At 36.6% G+C, this 22,966-nt stretch overlaps 1 protein-coding gene across 22 annotated transcripts in view; it reads right to left on the bottom strand.

Annotated features, from left to right (window-relative positions):
- LOC309660795 (uncharacterized protein) overlaps positions 1-22,966 on the bottom strand; it is a 274,097-nt gene that overhangs the window by 111,817 nt on the left and 139,314 nt on the right. The gene's annotated exons all lie outside the window — the stretch shown is intronic.

Genomic DNA, 22,966 nt, shown 5'->3' with positions numbered 1-22,966 from the left:
CTTAATTACATTAACATCTAGCCTGTATTTTTGGGTATTATCCTTAAATATATCTTGAGATACCTAAACAAATATCAATTGCAGGTACACAAGGGAAACAGGAGAATTCAGGATTGAGTGATATTTTCTACAAATATTAAGATGATTGAAATTTTATAGTACTATTATTTCTTGCTTCTATAACAGTTTTATGATTTAGCTCAGAAAATATCCATATGCTCACATAACACCCATATATATAAATTTGTATTATTTATTACAAAAACTTTTCTGTCAATTCATTTAAGAGAACTGGTTTTCTAATCATATAGATTGGATACAGTCCTAGGTAGTCTAACGCTTATTGGTTATGAGATCTTATCGAAGTTATTTAAATATCCTGGGCTTCAGTTCCTTCATCTTTAAGCAGGGAATTAAGTAAAACTAAATGTCTAAAGTGTCTAGCAAAATCCTGGTACTTAGTAGATTTTCAGCAAAGATAGTTTTCCTTACTAAAGGCATTATAATTATCTTAATATAAAGTATTTTTCTTAGTTAAAGATGGGCAGTGTGTGAGAAGACCCATTTCACTGGTGTTGGAGGAGGTCATCAAAAAGACATGACAGCCAGTTGACCCACAAACTGAACCCAGACAATTGGAGGCTCCCCACCCCCACCCCGGTTCTTGGAACGTGTTTCTGCTTGCCCTCCTGGCTCCCAGAAGCTGCTCTAAGGATACAGCCTTGAGATAGAAATGTGGTGTTGAGGCTAATTGGACTGAGTATGTGACTGAACCCATTGGAGGCCTCGATAGAAACTTTTAAGATTCTGGTGGGTGGGTGCAGAAATCTACTTGTCTTGGGGCTGCCCAAGTCAAGCCTCTTAAGGAAGTTTCCTTGCTCATTAAAACTGCCACCTTCCAATATGCGTCAGCCTGCCTCTTTCTTCCCTCTCTCCCCGCCTTCTGTGTATGGAGGCCAGTTTCAGATTACTATATCTGGGAAGCTCCTAAAGATGTTACAGAGCAACAACTGGATTTAATTGTCATTGTGAAGTTGAACTTCATGTCTCCTAAGTGGCTTTATCTTTGAAAACAAAATGTTTTTGACTGATACTGAAAAGGGAATGTATAGCCATGTAGCAAGAGCCTTTATCTTTACAATTATGTTAACCTTAAAATGTAGATTTCTCTTAGGACCTTGAGTAAATCCTTTTGAGCCAAGGAAAATGTTGATATGATTTACAGCTACAAACCCAAATTGGAGATATGTTGTGGTTTACTTTGTGAATGTGAGTCAGTGAAAGGGAAGAACAAGAGGGTATACATGCATATGAAATATACCACTTATCAGAATACTAGTGGCCATAAAAATAAAAGTATAAACATGTAAAATATAATAATAATGTTCATATTTTTACCACAGTTTATTTTTCAAAGAAATTTCACAACTTGTTGAATAGGCAAAAGTTGAAAAAGAAATAAGCTTTTCAACAATGAAAGAATTTGCATAACACCTAAATAAAATAGATTAGGAAATAAGTCTGGTAAACCTGATATTTGAATTTCAAGAGAGTTTTAGAAATGTTATACTAAGCAAGTACTAATACAAAATTTTGTACATGAAGTGAATTTATTTTCTTACCACACTTGGTTTTATACTATGTCCACCTTTAGTAAATTTACTTATTTTTGGAGTGTTTGTAATTATAATATTTAAATTCCAGGGACTGATGTAACTCTCCTGTATTTGCAGTTTATCTTGAAATACAAGAATACAAATCTTTTGTTATTAGTCTCTTGGAAGACTCAAACCCCAGGGAAATGCTGGTCATTTGTACAAATTAGAGAAATTATAATCAGAAGTAAAGAAAGGATTATGTACATGACTGTAGGACACTGTTGTCATTTATTCATCTCTCTTAAGACATAGTTTGTTAGAAAATTGATTTATTTTTTCAAATTGCAGCTTCACTTTCTAATTAGATTTACTGTCTTATTTTACTTGCTTTTATTCAATGCACCAAATTAAACACTGAACAAGAAGCTATAGGGCAAAATAGTATTTTATCTTTTTATTACCTTTATGTCCTTTTTTCCTTAACCTACATTTCCAAAGTAAAAGAGAAACCAAAGTAAAAGAGGACCACTGAACATGAACTAAAAGATTTTAAAACAATCTAAAAATTTAATAAATTAGAGTTATGATAGAAACAGTCATAGACTCACTATATATCCGTTATTGGGCACTTAGTATGTGCCATTCAGGAAGCTAAGCCCTATATATCCATTAAACTTTATATATATACAGGTTCAAATGTTCAACCAAATTGCCCAAAGTTACATAGTTAATATGAGGTTTGAATCTGAATTTTTCGGACCCCAAAGCCCATGTAATAGCCATGAAATGAGGACAGGTTAGTTCATCGGTATCCAAGTGACTGAGAACAACGTTGATCCCAAATGAAAGAAAAATGGGGCTGCCAGGAACCAAGCATCTCCCCAAGGCATTCAGCCCTTGACCATGTTTAAAAAGAGACAGTGAGGCCCAGAGGCCCAGTCCAAGTGATCAGACTGCTTTCCTATGAATTTTTTAAATCTAGTTTGACTTTCTGATCTATCTCTGACTCCACTGCCAATGTCTGTTCAGTTTGATCTTCCCCTGACCCCTGCTTTTGCACCTGACTCATGCTTGCTTTTGCCCTCATCAGCTACATTCTGGCCCTCCCTTCTCTGGAATATCTTGAGTCACCTGGATTATAATACTGAGTCCTAGTGTTGTTTACAGGGTTTTGGAAATTTGGATTATTTTATAATATCCCTATTTTTTATGTCAGATTTGTTTAAAATGAGAATTATATTCCTGCTTCTTTTCCATGCAAAGACTCTCCGCTCCTAGACAGTGCTAAATAAAATTGGCATCCTGCACTAGGAGTGGAAATAAAGCAACTGAGAAGCCCTATTCTGGACTCTGATCAACAAAGAAACAGGTTCCTTCTAGAATTATCCCTTAATGTCTCAACTACCCCAGAGAATTTTACTCTTGTTTTTTTCAGAAATTAGACTTAGGTAAAATTAAATCAGCAAATATCTCTTTGGTGATTCATGGAGGACAAGCATAATGTAGTGTGAAAATCAAAAGACCTAGTTTTTAATCTTGCTACAGAACAATCTTGATCAAGACACTCAACTTACGTAAGTTGTTAATGTCATTTGAGAAATGAAAGAGAGAAGTGATCCCTAAAGTTTTTAAAAGTCATATTATATAACGGCATGATTTTAACTAGCAAAGGGGGAATTTAAAGATTAGAAGTATGAAGGAGTGGGCTGATTAACCAGGTCTCCAATGAAGTAAGGGCACCAAGTTAATATAATACTTTGGAATACTTATAACTAGGTCAATTTTATTTCATTTACCCCTGAAGTTTCAACTTGACATTCTAAAATTGTTTTTGTAGTCTTAATGACTGAGCATGGAAAATACTGAGAAATGCTGACAAATCTCTCTTAATGCTCGAGGTGGTTACAGCAGAAAAATATACTAAAAAAAATGTTTCAAGGAGTCTTGAACTTGAGTTTCCAAGCACATTTGATCATGCATGATCCCATTTATGAATTTAAGCTGCTTAAGATGAATTTTTTGTTCATTAGAAATATAAATGTGATTAAACAAATTAAAATCTTTTCTATTGAAATAAAAATTACCATGAAATAGAAATGTAAATAACAAACTAAAGTATATTTTGCAATACATATGGCAAATAATTTGTTTAACAAAAGACAAAACAATGAGCCAATATATAAAATGTTAACTCAAAAAATATAGTATGTGCAAATTCATTCATAATTGAGGAGATGAACATTTTAAAGAAAAACATACTATACTGTACTTCTCAGTTTGGAAAAGTTTTAGAAGCCTGGTAATACTAGGTCTTACCAAGGATGTGAAAAAACTAATATTTTCATATGCTGTTGGAAGGAATGTAAATTGGAACCATATTTCTGGCAGACATTTTTATAGTATGTATTACTCTGTTTGACTCAGCATACTCTGATTTAGCAATTTCACTGCTAGAAAATTATTCTAAATATATATGTGTATCTGTGACATTTATGTATAATATTTTTGCTATACTAGTATTTATAATCTGGACAATTCAGGGAAAGAAAACAAAAATAAGGGTGAGGAGAAGCTCCAAGAAGGTGGAAGAGTAAGACACGGAGATCACCTTCCTCCCCACAAATACATCAGAAATACATCTACACGTGGAACAACCCCTACAGAACACCTACTTAACGCTGGCAGAAGACCTCAGACCTCCCAAAAGGCAAGAAACTCCCCACATACCTGGGTAGGGCAAAAGAAAAAAGAAACAACAGAGACAAAAGAATAGGGACAGGACCTGCACCAGTGGGAGGGAGCCGTGAAGGAGGAAAGGTGTCCACACACTAGGAAGCCCCTTCGCGGGCGGAGACTGCGGGGGGCGGAGGGGGGAAGCTTCGGAGCCACGGAGGAGAGTGCAGCCACAGGGGTGCGGAGGGCAAAGTGGAGAGATTCCAGCACAGAGGATTGGTGCCGACCAGCACTCACCAGCCTGAGAGGCTTGTCTGCTCAGCCGCCGGGGCGGGCAGGGCTGGGAGCTGAGGCTCGGGCTTCGGAGGTCGGATCCCAGGGAGAGGACTGGGGTTGGCGGCGTGAACACAGCCTGAAGGGGTTAGCGCACCACAGCTAGCCGGGAGGGAGTCCGGGAAAAAGTCTGGAGCTGCCTAAGAGGCAATAGACTTTTTCTTGCCTATCTGTTTCGTGGTGCGCAAGGAGAGGGGATTCAGAATGCCGCCTAAACGAGCTCGAGACAGGCGCGAGCCGTGGCTATCAGCGTGGACCCCAGAGACAGGCATGAGACACTAAGGCTGCTGCTGCCGCCACCAAGAAGCCTGTGTGCGAGCACAGGTCACTTTCCACACCTCCCCTCCCGGGAGCCTGTGCAGCCCGCCACTGCCAGGGTCCCATGATCCAGGGACAACTTCCAGGGGAGAACACACGGCGCCTCAGGCTGGTACAATGTCACGCTGGCCTCTGCCACTGCAGGCTCACCCCGCATCCGTACCCCTCCCTCCCCCCGGCCTGAGTGAGCAGAGCCCCCGAATCAGCTGCTCCTTAAACCCCATCCTGTCTGAACGAAGAACAGACGCCCTCAGGCAACCTACATGCAGAGGCGGGTCCAAATCCAAAGCTGAACCCCGGGAGCTGTGCGAACAAAGAAGAGAAAGGGAAATCTCTCCCGGCAGCCTCAGGAGCAGGGGATTAAATCTCCAGAATCAACTTGATGTACCTGCATCTGTGGAATACCTGAATAGACAACGAATCATCCCAAATTGAGGAGGTGGACATTGGGAGCAACGATATATATATATTTTTCCCTTTTTCTCTTTTTGTGAGTGTGTATGTGTATGCTTCTGTGTGTGATTTTGTCTGTATAGCTTTGCTTTTACCATTTGTCCTAGGGTTGTATCTGTCCGTTCTTTTGTTTTATTTTGTTTTTGTTTTTGTTTTTTTACTATAGTTTATAGTGCTTGTTATCATTGGTGGATTTGTTTTTTCGTTTGGTTGCTCTCTTCTTTCTTTCTTTTTTCCTTTTTTTTATTACTTTAAAAATTTTTTTAATAATTCTTTTTTATTTTACTAACTTTATTTTATTTTGTTTTATCTTTTCTTTCTTTCTTTCTTTTTTTTTTTCTCCCTTTTATTCTGAGCCATGCGGATCACAGGCTCTTGGTGCTCCAGCTAGGCATCAGGGCTGTGCCTCTGAGGTGGGAGAACCAAGTTCAGGACACTGGTCCACAAGAGACCTCCCAGCTCCACATAATATCAAATGGCAAACACCACCCAGAGATCTCCATCTCAATGCCAAGACCCAGCTCCACTCAACGACCAGCAAGTAACAGTGCTGGACACCGTATGCCAAACAACTAGCAAGACAAGAACACAAGCCACCCATTAGCAGAGAGGCTGCCTAGAATCATAATAAGGCCACAGACACCCCAAAACACACCACCAGACGTGGACCTGCCCACCAGAAAGACAAGATCCAGCCTCATCCACCAGAATACAGGCACCAGTCCCCTCCACCAGGAAGCCTACACAACCCACTGAACCAACCTTAACCACTGGGGGCAGACACCAAAAACAACGGGAACTATGAACCTGCAGCCTGCGAAAAGGAGACTCCAAACACAGTAAGTTAAGCAAAAGGAGAAGACAGAGAAACACACAACAGATGAAGGAGCAAGGTAAAAAACCACCAGACCTAACAAATGAATAGGAAATAGGCAGTCTACCTGAAAAAGAATTCAGAATGATGATAGTAAAGATGATCCAAAATCTTGGAAATAGAATGGAGAAAATAAAAGAAACATTTAACAAGGACCTAGAAGAACTAAAGAGCAAACAAACAGTGATGAACAACACAATAAATGAAATTTAAAATTCTCTAGAAGGGAACAATAGCAGAATAACTGAGGCAGAAGAACGAATAAGGGACCGGGAAGATAACATAGTGGAAATAACTGCTGCAGAGCAGAATAAAGAAAAAAGAATGAAAAGAATTGAGGACAGTCTCAGAGACCTCTGGGTCAATATTAAACGCACCAATATTCGAATTATAGGGGTCCCAGAAGAAGAAGGGAAAAAGAAAGGGACTGAGAAAATATTTGAAGAGATTATAGTTGAAAACTTCCCTAATATGGGAAAGGAAATAGTTAATCAAGTCCAGGAAGAACAGAGAGTCCCATACAGGATAAATCCAAGGAGAAACACGCCAGGACATATATTAATCAAACTATCAAAAATTAAATACAAAGAAAAAATATTAAAAGCAGCAGAGAAAAACAAAAAATAACACACAAGGGAATCCCCATAAGGGTAACAGCTGATCTTTCAGCAGCAACTCTGCAAGCCAGAAGGGAGTGGCAAGACATATTTAAAGTGATGAAAGGCAAAAACATACAAAAAGATTACTCTACCCAGCAAGGATCTCATTCAGATTCGATGGAGAAATTAAAACCTTTACAGACAAGCAAAGGCTAAGGGAATTCAGCACCACCAAACCACCTTTACAATAAATGGTAAAGGCACTTCTCTGGGCAGGAAACACAAGAGAATGGAAACGACCTACAATAATAAACCCAAAACAATTAAGAAAATGGTAATAGGAGAATACATATCGATAATTACCTTAAATATAAATGGATTAAATGCTCCAAACAAAAGACACAGACTGGCTGAATGGATACAAAAACAAGACCCGTATATATGCTGTCTACAAGAGACCCACTTCATACCTAGGGACACATACAGACTGAAAGTGAGGGGATGGAAAAAGATATTCCATGCAAATGGAAATGAAAAGAAAGCTGGAGTAGCAATTCTTATATAAGACAAAATAGACTTTAAAACAAAGACTATTACAAGAGACAAAGAAAGACACTACATGATGACCAAGGGATGAATCCAAGAAGAAGATATAACAATTTTAAATATTTATGGGCCTAACATAGGAGCACCTCAATACATAAGGCAAATACTAATAGCCATAAAGGAGAAATCGACAGCAACACAATCATAGTAGGGGACTTTAACACCCCACTTTCACCAATGGACAGATCATCCAAAATGAAAATAAATAAGGAAACACAAGCTTTAAATGATACATTAAACAAGATGGACTTAATTGATATTTATAGGACATTCCATCCAAAAACAATAGAATACACTTTCTTCTCAAGTGCTCATGGAACATTCTCCAGGATAGATCATATCTTGGGTCACAAATCAAGTCTTGGTAAATTTAAGAAAATTGAAATTGTACCAAGTAACTTTTCTGACCACAACGTTATGAGACTAGATATCAACTGCAGGAAAAAATCTGTAAAAATACAAACACATGGAGACTAAACAATACACTACTTAATAACCAAGAGATCACTGAAGAAATCAAAGAGGAAATTAAAAAATACCTAGAAACAAATGACAATGAAAACACGATGACCCAAAACCTATGGGATGCAGCAAAAGCAGTTCTAAGAGGGAAGTTTATAGCAATACATTCCTACCTTAAGAAACAAGAAACATCTCAAATAAACAACCTAACGTTACACCTAAAGCAATTAGAGAAAGAAGAACAAAAAACCCCCAAAGTTGGCAGAAGGAAAGAAATCATAAACATCAGATCAGAAATAAATGAAAAAGAAATGAAGGAAACGACAGCAAAGATCCGTGAAACTAAAAGCTGCTTCTTTGAGAAGATAAACAAAATTGATAAACCAGTAGCCAGACTCATGAAAAAAAAATCAGAGAAGATGCAAATCAATAGAATTAGAAATGAAAAAGGAGGAGTAACAACTGAAACTGCAGAAATACAAAGGATCATGAGAGATTACTACAAGCAACTCTATGCCAATAAAATGGACAACCTGGAAAAAATGGACAAATTCTTAGAAATGCACAACATTCCAAAACTGAAGCAGGAAGAAATAGAAAATATGAACAGACCAAACACAAGCACTGAAATTGAAACTGTGATTAAAAATCTTCCAACAAAAAAATGCCCAGGACCAGATGGCTTCACAGGCGAATTCTATCAAACATTTAGAGAAGAGCTAACACCTATCCTTCTCAAACTCTTCCAAAATATACCAGAGGGAGGAACACTCCCAAACTCATTCTATGAGGCCACCATCACCCTGATACCAAAACCAGACAAAGATGTCACAAAGAAAGAAAACTACAGGCCAATATCACTGATGAACACAGATGCAAAAATCCTCAACAAAATACTAGCAAACAGAATCCAGCAGCACATTAAAAGGATCATACACCATGATCAAGTGGGGTTTATCCCAGGAATGCAACGATTCTTCAATATAGGCAAATCAATCAATGTGATACATCATATTAACAAATTGAAGGAGAAGAACCATATGATCATCTCAACAGATGCAGAGAAAGCTTTCCACAAAATTCAACACCCATTTATGATAAAAACCCTCCAGAAAGTCATCACAGAGGGAACTTACCTCAACATAACAAAGGCCATATATGACAAACCCACAGCCAACATTGTCCTCAATGGTGAAAAACTGAAACCATTTCCACTAAGATCAGGAACAAGACAAGGTTGCCTACTCCTACCACTAGTATTCAACATAGTTTTGGAAGTTTTAGGCACAGCAATCAGAGAAGAAAAAGAAATAAAAGGAATCCAAATCGGAAAAGAAGAAGTAAAGCTGTCACTGTCTGCAGATGACATGATACTATACATAGAGAATCCTAAAGATGCTACCAGAAAACTACTAGAGCTAATCAATGAATTTGGTAAATTTGCAGGATACAAAATTAATGCACAGAAATCTCTTGCATTCCTATACACTGATGATGAAAAATCTGAAAGTGAAATTAAGAAAACACTCCCGTTTACCACTGCAACAAAAAGAATAAAATATCTAGCAATAAACCTACCTAAGGAGACAAAAGACCTGTATGCAGAAAATTATAAGACACTGATGAAAGCAATTAAAGATGATACAAATCAGATGGAGAGGTATACCGTGTTCTTGGTTTGGAAGAATCAACATTGTGAAAATGACTATACTACCCAAAGAAATCTACAGATTCAATGCAATCCTTATCAAACTACCACTGGCATTTTTCACAGAACCTGAAAGAAAATTTTCACAATTTGTATGGAAACACAAAAGACCCATAATACCCAAAGCAATCTTGAGAAAGAAAAACGGAGCTGGAGGAATCAGGCTTCCTGATTTCAGACTATACTACAAAGCTATAGTAATCAAGACAGTATGGTACTGGCACAAAAACAGAACTATAGACGAATGGAACAGGATAGAAAGCCCAGAGATAACCCCATGCACATATGGTCCCCTTCTCTTTGATAAAGGAGGCAAGAATATACAGTGGAGAAAAGACACCCTCTTCAATAAGTGGTGCTGGAAAAACTGGACAGCTACATGTAAAAGAATGAAATTAGAACACTCCCTAACACCATTCACAAAAATCAACTCCAAATGGATTAAAGACCAAAATGTAAGGCCAGACACTATAAAACTCTTAGAGGAAAACATAGGCAGAACACTCTATGACATAAATCACAGCAAGATCCTTTTTGACCCACCTCCCAGAGAAATGGAAATAAAAACAAAAATAAACAAATGGGACTTAATGAACCTTAAAAGCTTTTGCACATCAAAGGAAACAATAAACAAGATGAAAAGACAACCCTCAGAATGGGGGAAAATATTTGCAAATGAAGCAACTGACAAAGGATTAATCTCCAAAATTTACAAGCAGCTCATGCAGCTCAATATCAAAAAAACAAATAACCCAATCCAAAATTGGGAAGAAGACCTAAATAGACATTTCTCCAAGGAAGATATACAGATTGCCAACAAACACATGAAAGAATGCTCAACATCATTAATTATTAGAGAAATGCTAATCAAAACCACAATGAGATATCATCTCACACCACTCACAATGGCCATCATCAAAAAATCTACAAACAATAAATGCTGGAGAGGGTGTGGAGAAAAGGAAACCCTCTTGCACTGTTGGTGGGAATGTAAATTGATACAGCACTATGGAGAACAGTATGGAGGGTCCTTAAAAAACTAAAAATAGAACTACCGTATGACCCTGCAATCCCACTACTGGGCATATACCCTGAGAAAACCATAATTCAAAAAGAGTCATGTACCACAATGTTCACTGCAGCTCTATTTACAATAGGGAGCACATGGAAGCAACCTAAGTGTCCATCATCGGATGAATGGATAAAGAGGATGTGGCACATATATACAATGGAATATTACTCAGCCATAAAAAGGAACGAAATTGAGTTATTTGTAGTTAGGTGGATGGACTTAGAGTCTGTCATACAGAGTGAAGTAAGTCAGAAATAGAAACACAAATACCATATGCTTACACACATATATGGAATCTAAAAAACACACAAAAAAATGGTCATGAAGAACCTAGGGGCAAGAAGGGAATAAAGACACAGACCTACTAGAGAATGCACTTGAGGATATGGGGAGGGGGAAGGGTAAGCTGGGACAAAGTGAGACAGTGGCATGGTCATATATACACTACCAAATGTAAAATAGATAGCTAGTGGGAAGCAGCCACATAGCACAGGGAGATCAGCTCATTGTTTTGTGACCACCTAGAGGGGTGGGATAGGGAGGGTGGGAGGGAGGGAGACGCAAGAGGGAAGAGATATGGGGATTTATGTATATGTATAACTGATTCACTTTGTTATAAAGCAGAAACTAACACACCATTGTAAAGCAATTATACTTCAATAACGATGTTAAAAAAATATATATGGGTGAGCTAAAATAGTGTATGATACAGTAGAATAGTATGCATGTAGGAAAAAAACCCTGATGATGTAGTTTTATATTTATTAATATTGAACAAATTTTGTGAAATATTATTGTATTTCAGGCTTATTATTGTTATTAATATCAATATTTTAATTCAATTGTTTATTCATCCATTTAACAAAACTTAACAAGCACCTATGCATGCCAGGAGTTTTTCTCAGCTGTAAGGATATAGCAGTGAGTGAACTAAAAAAATTCCAGTCCCTGCTCTCATTCAAGAAGCTTATATTCTAGTGGGGATGACAAGCAATAATTAAGTAAATAATAAATAATGAGTGAACTGAGGTAAAATCAGATAAGGGGTACGGAGAGTAAGAAAGTGGGAGGTGGTCAAGAAAGGTTTCTCTAATAAAGTAAAGATCTGCTCACGGATCTCTGTGAGCAGAGATCTGAAAGCAATGAGGAGTTAGTCATGTGGATAGTTGGAGGAAAGATGTTCTAATTCAGCAATTAAAAAAGCAAGTACAAAGGCTTGCAGGAAAGCATGTGGCAGTATGTTCAAGAATGGCAAAGGAGTTAGTGTAGCAAAGAATGAGCAAGAGGACAAATAGTAGGGAAAGACAAGAAGTGGTATAGACATAAAGGCCTTCTGGGGCAAAATGTAAAGATTTTAACTATTCTGTGTAAGATGGCAAACCAGTAAAAGATGCTGGGCAATGAAGCTACATAAACTGACATACATTTACAAGGATGGTACTGGCTGCTGCGTAGACAATGGACTGTAAGGGGTAAAGGTGGAAGTAGGGACATAGGGACATCAGTCAGGAGAAATGACAGTGGACTAGGCTAGAGCAGTAGCAGTGGATGTGGAAGAAAGTTGTCAAATTCTGGACATAATTTAAATGTCGACTACACATATGAGAAAGAGAAAATTCAAGAATGACGATAGCAAGTAAATATTGCATGAATTTATGAGTATATATATATATATATATATATACAGAGAAAAAAAAGGATAGAGAGCTATTATAAAATGTTTTAGTGGTTATTCAATAGCAGAAATTTTGATTTGCTAATTTTTCTTCATGAATATAAAACATTTGTGAAACAAAAAAGCAACAGAAGCACTTTGCTTCAGGAAGTACACTTGATCCAAGTTGCTGGTTATGTGTCCCACTTCTTTTTGCACTTGAATATTCTCTAAAAGGACTTTTAAACTCCATAAAAGATGAAAATTTAACAATCTTAGTGATGTTTCACTGACAGCAAAAATGACAACAAAAACATTGAGAAGTAAGTATGACATTCCTTTTCATAAATTTAGCAAAAAAATAAGGAAACCAAACAAGGATATCACAAAAAGAAGATTGCAGGCCAGTATCACTGATGAACTTGAATGAAAAAATTCTCAACAAAATATTAGCAAACTGAATCGAACAATACATCAAAAGGATCACACATCACGATCAAATTTGATTTATCCCAGGGATGCAAGAATGGTTCAGTATCTGTAAAGTAATTAATGTGATACACTACATTAACAAACTGAAGAATAAAAATAAGATCATCTCAATAGATTCAGAAAAAGCTTTTGATAAAATTCAATATCCATTTATGATAAAAACTCTCAACAAAGTGGGTAAAGAGGGATACAAAGTTAATATGCAGAAATCTGTTGCATTTCTCTACACTAACAACAAACTGTCAGAAATAGGAATTTTTAAAGAAATGCCATTTACCATTGCAACAAAAAGAATAAAATCCTAGGAATAAATCTCACTAAGGAGGTAAACGTCATGTACTAGGAAAACTATGATGAGAAGAAAGAAATTGAAGATGACACAATCATATGGAAAGATATACTGTGTTCATGGATTGGAAGAATTAATAATGCTGAAATGACCATATTACCCAAGGCAATCTACAGATTCAATGCAATTCCTATCAAAATACCAATGGCATTTTTCACAAAACTAGAATAATTCTAAAATTTATATGGAAACACAAAAGACACCCAAATAGCCAAAGGAATCTTGAGAAAGGAGCTCACAGCTGGAGGTATTATGCTCCCTGATTTCAGACTATAATACAAAGCTACAGTAATCAAAACAGTATGGTACTGGACCAAAAACAGACACATAGATCACTAGAACAGAATAGAGAGCCCAGAAATAAACCTAAACATTAGTGGTCAATTAGTCTACAACAAAGGAGACCAGAATATAAAATGGGGTAAAGACAATTTCTTCAAGAAGTGGTGCTGGGAAAATTGGACAGCTACATATAAAAGAAAGAAATTAGAACATTTTCTCATAGCATATAGAAAAATAAACTCAAAAGGGATTAAAGACATAAATGTAAGACCAGAAACCATAAAACTCCTAGAAGAAAACATAGGCAAAACACTCTTTAACATAAATTGTAGCAATATTTTTTTGAATCTGTCTCCTAAGGCAAAGGAAAAAAAATAGAAATAAACAAATGGGGCTTAATTAAACTTAAAAGCTTTTTCATGGCAAAGGATATCATCAGCAAAAGAAAAAGACAACCTACTGAATGGGATAAAATATTTGCAAATGATATGACCAATAGAGGGTTAATATCTAAAACATATAAACAGCTCACACAACTCAATATCAAAAAGACAAACAACCCAATTTAAAAATGGGCAGAAGACCTGAATAGGCATTTTTCCAAAGCAGACATATGATGGCAAACAGTCACATGAAAAGATGCTCAGCATCACTAATCACCAGAGAAACGCAAATCAAAACCACAGTGATATATCTCCTCATACCTGTCACAATAACCACCATCAAAAAGACCACAAATAGTAAATGTTGGTGAGGACATGGGGAAAAGGGAACCCTTGTGCACTGTTGGTAGGAATGTAAATTGGTGCAGCCACTATGGAAAACAGTATAGAGGTTCCTCAAAAAACTAAAAATGGAACTACCATATGACCCAGCAATTCCACTCTTGGGTATATATTCAAAGAAAACAAAGACACTAATTCGAAAAGATACATGTACCCCAATGTTCATAGAAACATTATTTACAATAGCCAAGATATAGAAGCAACCTAAGTGTCCATCGACAGATGAACGGATAAAGAAGATGTGGTATATGTGTATACAATGGAATACTATTCATCCATATAAAAAAATGAAATTTTGCCAAGGGCAACAACATGGATTGACCTGGAGGGTATTATGCTTAGGTGGAGTAAGTCAGACAGGGAAAGACAGATTTTGTGTGTTATCACTTACATGTGGAATCTAAAAAAATAAAACAAACAAATGAATATAATAAAACAGAAACAGACTCTCAGATATAGAGAACAAACTAGTGGTTATCCGTAGGTGAGGGAAAGGGGGAGGGGCAAGGTAGGGTAAGGGACTAACAGGTATAAACTACTAAGTTTAAAACAAATAAGCTACGAGGATATAATGTACCACATAGGGAATATAGCCAATATTTTATAATAACTTAAATGGAGTATAATCTATTATAACTTGGAATCACTACATTGTACACCTGAAACTAATATTGTAAATCAACTATACCACAATAGTAAAATTATTAATAAATTTTTTAAAAAGAAAAGAAAACATATTGATAACTGCAAATAAATAATTTTATATTCATCAGTCTAGAATGTTGGAACACATTCCATTCTCCCGAGCAAAACACACCTAAACCTACGGCAGGTGCCCTACCTTTTGAGACAGGACAGTCCTTATTGCCTAACAGTGAATGTAAATGACATTTCCTCTTTTGACGTGAAGCTTTAGTTTATCACAGCTCTAAAGTTACTCTGTAGTGGGTTATTTATGAGAAGACTTTTAGATACTGTTTAAACCCCCAACCAAATGACTTCTTTTTTCTGATTTCTTTCCTTAATTATTTAATTTTTCACCTTGAGCTATCCGCTTAACTACTTTAAGTCCCTCCAGAATGAGTTTAGAGCACATAGTAGGTGCTCAAAGCTATTTTTTTGTGTGTGTTGGGCAGACTCTATGAGGTTTCTTAGTGATCTCTGCCACTTGATATTTAAGCCTTTGCATATCACTCTCCTCTTGCGTGTGGGCTAACCTAGCAACTTGCATGTAACCAATACTAGAAAAGTAATGGAATGTCATTTCTGTCATTAGGTTACATAAGAGAGTAACTTCTGTCTTGCCAGCAGACTCTTCTTTGCTGGCTTTGATGAAGCTATATGGATAATCCCAAGTGCAAGAAACTGAAAGCAGCTCTGACTAATGTTCAGAAAGCAACCCTCAGTCCAACAGCTCACAAGAAGTAAACCTTGTCAATACTCATTAGAGCTGGTAGGTAGACCCTTCCTCAACTGAGCCTTGCATAAGACTCTGGCTCTGCCTGACACCTGGATTGGAGCCTGTGAGACCTGAAAGCAAAGGACTCAGCTAAGGCATGTCTAGATTCCTGCAACTGAGATAATAAATCTATGTTGTTCCAAGCTGCTAACTTTGTGGTAATTTGTTATGTTGTAATAGATAACTATTTGTGGAATAAATGAATATCTCCCAGTTTCCTATCTGTAAAGTGAGAAAACATAAACATAGTTATATTATGGGTTTTTTGTCAGTATTAAAAAAAAGACATGTAGTAAGTACTCATGTCTTAAGTAGTAAGTAAGTATTCAATAAATAGTAAGTAGTAAGTACTCAATAAATGTAGTAAGTACTCAATAAATATTATTTGCTATTATAATTGGGTAAACACAATTTTTTCTCTATTAGTATCCTATCTAGAATGTCTAAAGCTGCTGTGTCAGGTGCATGCAAGATTAAGTAAAAAGTGGAAAAGAAGGTATCACGCTCTGTGATTTCAAACTGTATTACAAAGCTATAGTAATCAAAATAGTACATGTTTGCACAAAAACGGAAACATAGATCAATGGAAAAGAGTAGAGAGCCCAGAAATAAACTCATGCACACACTGTCAATGACAAAGGGACTAAGGAAATACAATGAGGAAGATACAGTCTCTTCAATAAATGGTGTTTGGAAAGTTGGACAGCCACATGCAAAAGAATGAAACTGAGCCATTATCTTACACCATATAAAAAAATTAACTCAAAGTGGATTAAAGACTTGAATGTAGGACTTGAAACCATAAAACTCCTAGAAGAAAACATAGGCAGTAAGCTCCTTGCCATCAGTCTTGGTGATGATTTTTTGGATTTGCTACCAAAAACAAAGGCAACAAAAGGCAAAAAATAAAATAAAGTAAATAATTAAATAAATAAACAAATGGGACCACATCAAACTAGAAAGCTTCTGCACAGCAAAGGAAATCATCAACAGAATAAAAAGGCAATCTACTAAATGGGAGAAAATATTTGCAAGTCTTATATCTGATAAGGAGTCAATATCCAAAATACTTAAAAACTCATACAACTCAATAGCAACCCCCCCCCCCCCCAAACAAACTGATTTAAAACCGGGCAGAGGATCCGAATAGGTATTTCTTCAAAGAAAACATACGGATGGCCAACAGGTAGGTGGAAAGGTGCTCAGAATCACTTATCATCAGGGAAATGCAAAGCAAAACCACAATGAGATGTCACCTCACATCTGTTAGAATGGCTATCATCAAAAAGATAAGAAATAACTAGTGTTGGTAAGGATGTGGAGAAAAGGGAGCCCTTGTGTGAATGTAAATTGGTGTAGCCACTGTGGAACAGTATAGCAGTTCCTCAAAAAATTAAAAATAGAACTACCAACTGATCCAGCAATCCCACTTCTGGGTATTTATCCAAAGAAAACAAAAACACTAACTTGAAAAGATATATTCACCCCCATAGTCATTGCAGCATTACTTACAATAGTCAAGATATGGAAACAACGTAAGTGTCCATTGATAGATGAGTGAATAAAGAAGATGTGGCACGTATATACAAGGTAATATTACTCAGCCATAAAAAAAAGAATGAAGTAATGTCATTCACAGCAACATGGATGGACCCAGAGATTATCATACTAAGTGAAATAAGTCAGACAGGAAAAGACAAATACCATATGACCTCACTTATATGTGGACTCTAAGAAAAGTCAAGCTCATAGATACAGAGAACAGATTGTTAGTTGTCGGAGGCAGGGGGTAGGGGGTGGTTGAAATGGGTGAAGGGGGTCCAAAGGTACAAACTTCAAATTAGAAAATAAATAAGTCATGAGGTGAAATATACAGCGTGGTGACCATAGTTATTAATACTTTATTGCATATTTGAAAGTTAGAGTAAATCTTAAAAGTTCTCATCACAAGAAAAAAAATACATATTATAACTATGTATGGTCACAGATACTAACTAGACTTATTGTGGTGATCATTTCACAATATACACAAGTATGGAATCATTCTGTTATAACCTGAAACCAATGCAGTGTTATACATCATGTGTACCTCAATTTTAAAACAAATTGAACACATTTCTTGCCAGTTACCTCTTCCCTTGTATTAGTTAGGTAGCAATGTTGGAGGAAATAGGAGTAGTGGTGAGGGTCACTGATTGGATTCAAATCCTGGTTTTACATTTATGAACCACATGAACTTAAGGAAGCCACTTCATCTCATCAAGCCTCAGTGAACAATGGGAGCAACAGTAGGTACCTCACAGGCAGGACTGAATCAAATAAAGTATGTAAGCACTTACTACCATTCCTAATTCAGAGTTAGTACTCACTCAATAAACAGTAAATCTTCCCTTTGTTACCCTGAATACCTTTGATAAAGGAAGTCTTTGGTAATTCTGGAACTTGAAAGTTTCCAAAAAAAAAAATCGTAACAGAGAACTGGGACCGTATTGTTCTGTACCTTTCATTACTCACTTAGACTTGAATTGCCCCCTTGCCCTCTATCCTCAGCCTTCTCCTATTATTTTGCACCTAGCAGTCATCCTTCCCCTGTAAGATAGGGCCTCTTTGGGTCAGTTTGTCACCATCCAATATGGTGCCGGTTCATCTTTGGTGCAGGTGGCCTTCCTTATAGCCAATCTATGTGACTTATTCCAAGTGAATTAAAAAAATATATTGTAAGTCTGCTTTGGAGGCCATATCTTAGTTCTATGGTTTATCATTGTGTGACAATAAAAACATTGCCTTTGGGCCTAAGATATCTATAAAAAAGGAGATTATAGGGCTTCCCTGGTGGCGCAGTGGTTGAGAATCTGCCTGCTAATGCAGGGGACACGGGTTCGAGCCCTGGTCTGGGAAGATCCCACATGCCGCGGAGCAACTAGGCCCGTGAGCCACAACTACTGAGCCTGCGCGTCTGGAGCCTGTGCTCCGCAACAAGAGAGGCCGCGATAGTGAGAGGCCCGCGCACCTCGATGAAGAGTGGCCCCCACCTGCCACAACTAGAGAAAGCCCTCGCACAGAAACAAAGACCCAACACAGCCAAAAGTAAATAAATAAATTAATTAAATTAAAAAAAAAAAAAAAAAAAAGGAGATTATATCCACCTGAAAGAATTTTGGAGAAGACTAAATGATGTAAAATGCTATGCTGCCACAAAGTAGTTGTTCAATCAACGGCAGTGGTTATTTAGTTGTCGATATCAATGCTATGACTGTCATGTTTGCCACTATCATTTTTGTGATCCCAGTACTTAGCAGTGCCTAGAACAATGTTTGCACGTGAATGAATAAATGCAGTTACAGTCTTACTACTGCTCGAGTTGTGTCATCTGGGTCTCCGAGGGAGAACAATGTTTTCCATGGGAAATATGAATGTGTATATTCGTAGCACCCATAGAACATATGCACGGTTATACGTGGCACTTATTTGTAGCGTCTGAGGACAGTGTAACTCAACCATGTGGCTCGGCGTGCTGGTGAGCCCTTGAAAATGCAGCTGGCTTAGCTCCTTTAAATAAAAATGACTAGATAAGAAAAAGTGGAAGACAGATTTATTTATAAACCATCCTACGTAGACACAAGGTGCAGTTTTGTTTTCGTGACACACCAGCAACTCTTTAAGTATTTATTGTCAACCTGGGGAATTCATATGTAGACTGAAAGCATATTTAGGTCTTTAATATGCCATCTCAGCAGGGCCTGCGTAAGGCTGCCCATCTGGAAGATGAGACTTCAGAGCCAATTTGAAACATTTTTTCAAGGACAGATAAAACTGTTTCTAGCTGATTTTTCCCATGACATATGAAAGCAAACCTGGGGCTTTTGTATTTGGGAGTTAACATTTAAACCAGAAAGATGTTTCTTTTTCAGAACACCTGTAGCAAACTCCTACATAGTCAAGCGTAATTTAAATTCAGTTCTATAAGGCCAGCCTGAGAACAGCGTACGAATAGTGTAGAGAGAGATATTTTTCCATTATGGTATCAAACTCAGTAAAAAATACAGTTAGAATTTTATTCTCATCTCTTCTCTTTAGACTTAATAGATAGGTTTAATGTGTTTGAGTCTCTGCCAATTGAATAAAATTACTCAGAACTTTATCGAGTATGTTTCTAAGTGTAATGAGGCAATATTACATTTCTCTTTTAAATGATCACTTTACCAACTTTTTAAATATCTTTTAAAAACTTAAACTTCTGTCATAGAATCTCAAATGCCATAGGACTCCTCAGAATCAGTTCATTCAGTCTCTTACAAACACACCTCTTGTGATTTGAAGGGATATTCTTCCTTCCTTCCTTCCCTCCCCCATTCCACTTTCCCCTATTCTCTTCTTCCTGTCTTCCTACCACTGTTCCATCTTTTTTTCCCTCCCTCTCTTCCTTTTTTTTTTTCCTTGAACTCTCATGAGCTAGTAAAGTTGGTATTCAAGTGTGAACAATGTCTAAATATTGAACCCCCTTTCTGCTCCTGATGAAAGCTCCAACAGACTATTCTCTTACACCACACAAAAAATTGACTCAAAATGGATTAAAGACTTGAATATAAGGCCTGAGACCATAAAACTCCTAGAAGGAAACATAGGGAGTAAGCTCCTTGATAACAGTCTTGGCAAAGATTTTTTGGATTTGACATCAAAAAGCAAAGGCAACAAAATCAAAAATAAACAAATGGAACTGCAGCTATATAACAAAGGGAACCATCAACAAAATGAAAAGGCAAACTTACAGAACAGGAGAAAATATTTGCAAATTATATATCTGATAAGAGATGAATATCCAAAATATACAAAGACTCATACAACTCAATAGCAAAAAACACAAATAATCCAATTAAAAACTGGGTAGAGTATCTAAATAGACATTTTTTTTTAAAGAAGACATACAGATGACCAACAGATACATGAAAATGTGCTCAACATCACTCACCATCACAGAATGCAAATCAAAACCACAATGAGATATCTCCTCACACCTGTTAGAATGGCTATTATCAAAAATACAACAAATAACTGTTGGCAAGTATGTGGAGAAAAGGGAACCCTCATGCACTGTTGATGGGAATGTAAATTAGTGCAGCCACTATGGAACAGTATGGAAGTTTCTTAAAAAATTAAAAATAGAGAACTACCATATGATTCAGCAACCCCACTTCTGGATATTTATTAAAAGAAAATGAAAACACTAACTTGAAAAGATATGTGCACCTCCGTGTTCATTGCAGCATTATTTACAATAGCCAAGATATGGAAACAACCTAAGTGTCTATTGATGAATGAATGAAGAAAATGTGGTATATACACATATATATATATATATATACACATACATATGTATACATATATTCACAAAATGGTATATTTTCATCCAGAAAAAATGAGAGAAATCTTGCCATTTGCAACAACATGGATGGATTTTGAAGACATTATGCTAAGTGAAATAAGTCAGACAGAGAAACACAAATACTGTATGATCTCACTTACATGTAGAATTAGAACAAAACCAAACCCAAACCCAAGCGTATAGATTCATAGATATGGAGAACAGATTGGTAGTTGCCAGAGGTGGGGTGGTGAGTGGGCAAAATGGGGTTAAAGGTTCAAAGTTCTAGTTATAAAATAAATAAGTCATGGGGTGGATGTAATGCACAGCATGGTGGCCATAGTTAATAACACTGTACTGCACATTTGAAAGTTGCTAAGAGAGTAAATCTTAAAAGTTCTTTTCACAAGAAAAAAAATTTGTAACTGTGTATGGCGATAGATATGAACTAGACTTACCATGGTGATCATTTCACAATATATACAAATATTGAATCATTATATTGTATACCTGAAGCTAATATGTTTTATGTCAATTATACCTCGATTTACAAAAAGAAAAAACAACTAATGAGCAAAATCAGCCTCTCTAAAATGATTTTCTATAATCTGAATTTTAAAATAGAAGGAGTTTTACTTGTTCTAAAATAATCTTTTCAAGAATTGAGAGAAACATGTGACATTGCTCTCTTCTCTCAGCCCACTGAATATCACTTTCTTGAAGTTAATACGGGAATCAAGTAGCCAATATAATCGGATAAAATCCAGGGCAGTAACAGTAGATGGCAGAAATGTCCCTCCAAATGTTATATCTCTTTTTGAATGAGGTCTGATGCTGCTGAAACAAAGAGCGAGAGCTGATTTTCCTGTTTGCAGTATCTGGTTGTAGATGTATAGTTTCCCAATGAACTTGACAGTTAGGACACTTACTCAGGAGAACTGAGTAAATGGGTTTCTACTCACCTATTACCCCAGAGCTCACGTAGAGTGAACACTTGAACAACATAGGTTCACCTATACATAGATTTTTTTCAATAAACATATTGGAAAATATTTTTGGGATTTGTGACAAATTGAAAAAACTCAGAGATGAACCCGTGTAGCCTAGAAATGTTTTTTAAAAATTAATAAAAATTTGGTATGTCATGAACACATAAAATATATGTAGATAGTAGTCTATTTTATCATTTACTACCATAAAATATATACAAATCTGTTATAAAGGTTAAAATTTATCAAAACTTATGAACACAAACACTTACAGACCTTACACGGATCCATTCCCAAATGTAAAGATGCAGTATTAAGTCATAACTGCATAAAATTAACTGTAGAACATACTGTACTATAGTAATCATTTTGTAACCACCTCTTATTGCTATTGCAATGAGCTCATGTGTTGAAAGAATCCACTTAAAATGCCATGTGATACAAATCATCTCCTCTGAGCAGTTCCTCTCTTCAGTAAATCGTATATCGCAGTAAAAAGTGATTCCTCATGGTTCTTTTGTATTTTTCTTCATGTTTAGTACAATACTATAAACCTTAAGTACCATCATGGGACCCATACGAAGTGCCACCTCCAGTGATGCTGGAAGTGCTCCCAAAAAACAGAGAAAAGTCATAACATTACAAGAAAAAGCTGAATTACTTAATATATACCATAGGTTGAGGTCTGCACCTGGGGTTGCCCACCGTTTCAAGATAAATGAATCCGATATGAGGACCCTTGTAAAAAAAGAAAAGGAAATTTGTGAAGCTGTCACTGCAGCTATGCCAGGAGGCCCAAAAACCTTGCACTTTTGGTGAAATACCTTTTTATCTCTTATTGAAAATGCAGCTTATGTGGCTGCAGGATTGCTATAAGAAAGGATACCTATAGACTCTA

The sequence above is a fragment of the Balaenoptera physalus genome (genome assembly GCF_965194825.1).
Source record: "Balaenoptera physalus genome assembly, chromosome: 5".
Lineage (NCBI taxonomy): Eukaryota > Metazoa > Chordata > Mammalia > Artiodactyla > Balaenopteridae > Balaenoptera > Balaenoptera physalus.
The sequence above is the reverse complement of the archived record's forward strand: the minus strand, read 5'-3'. Positions and strand labels throughout refer to the sequence as shown.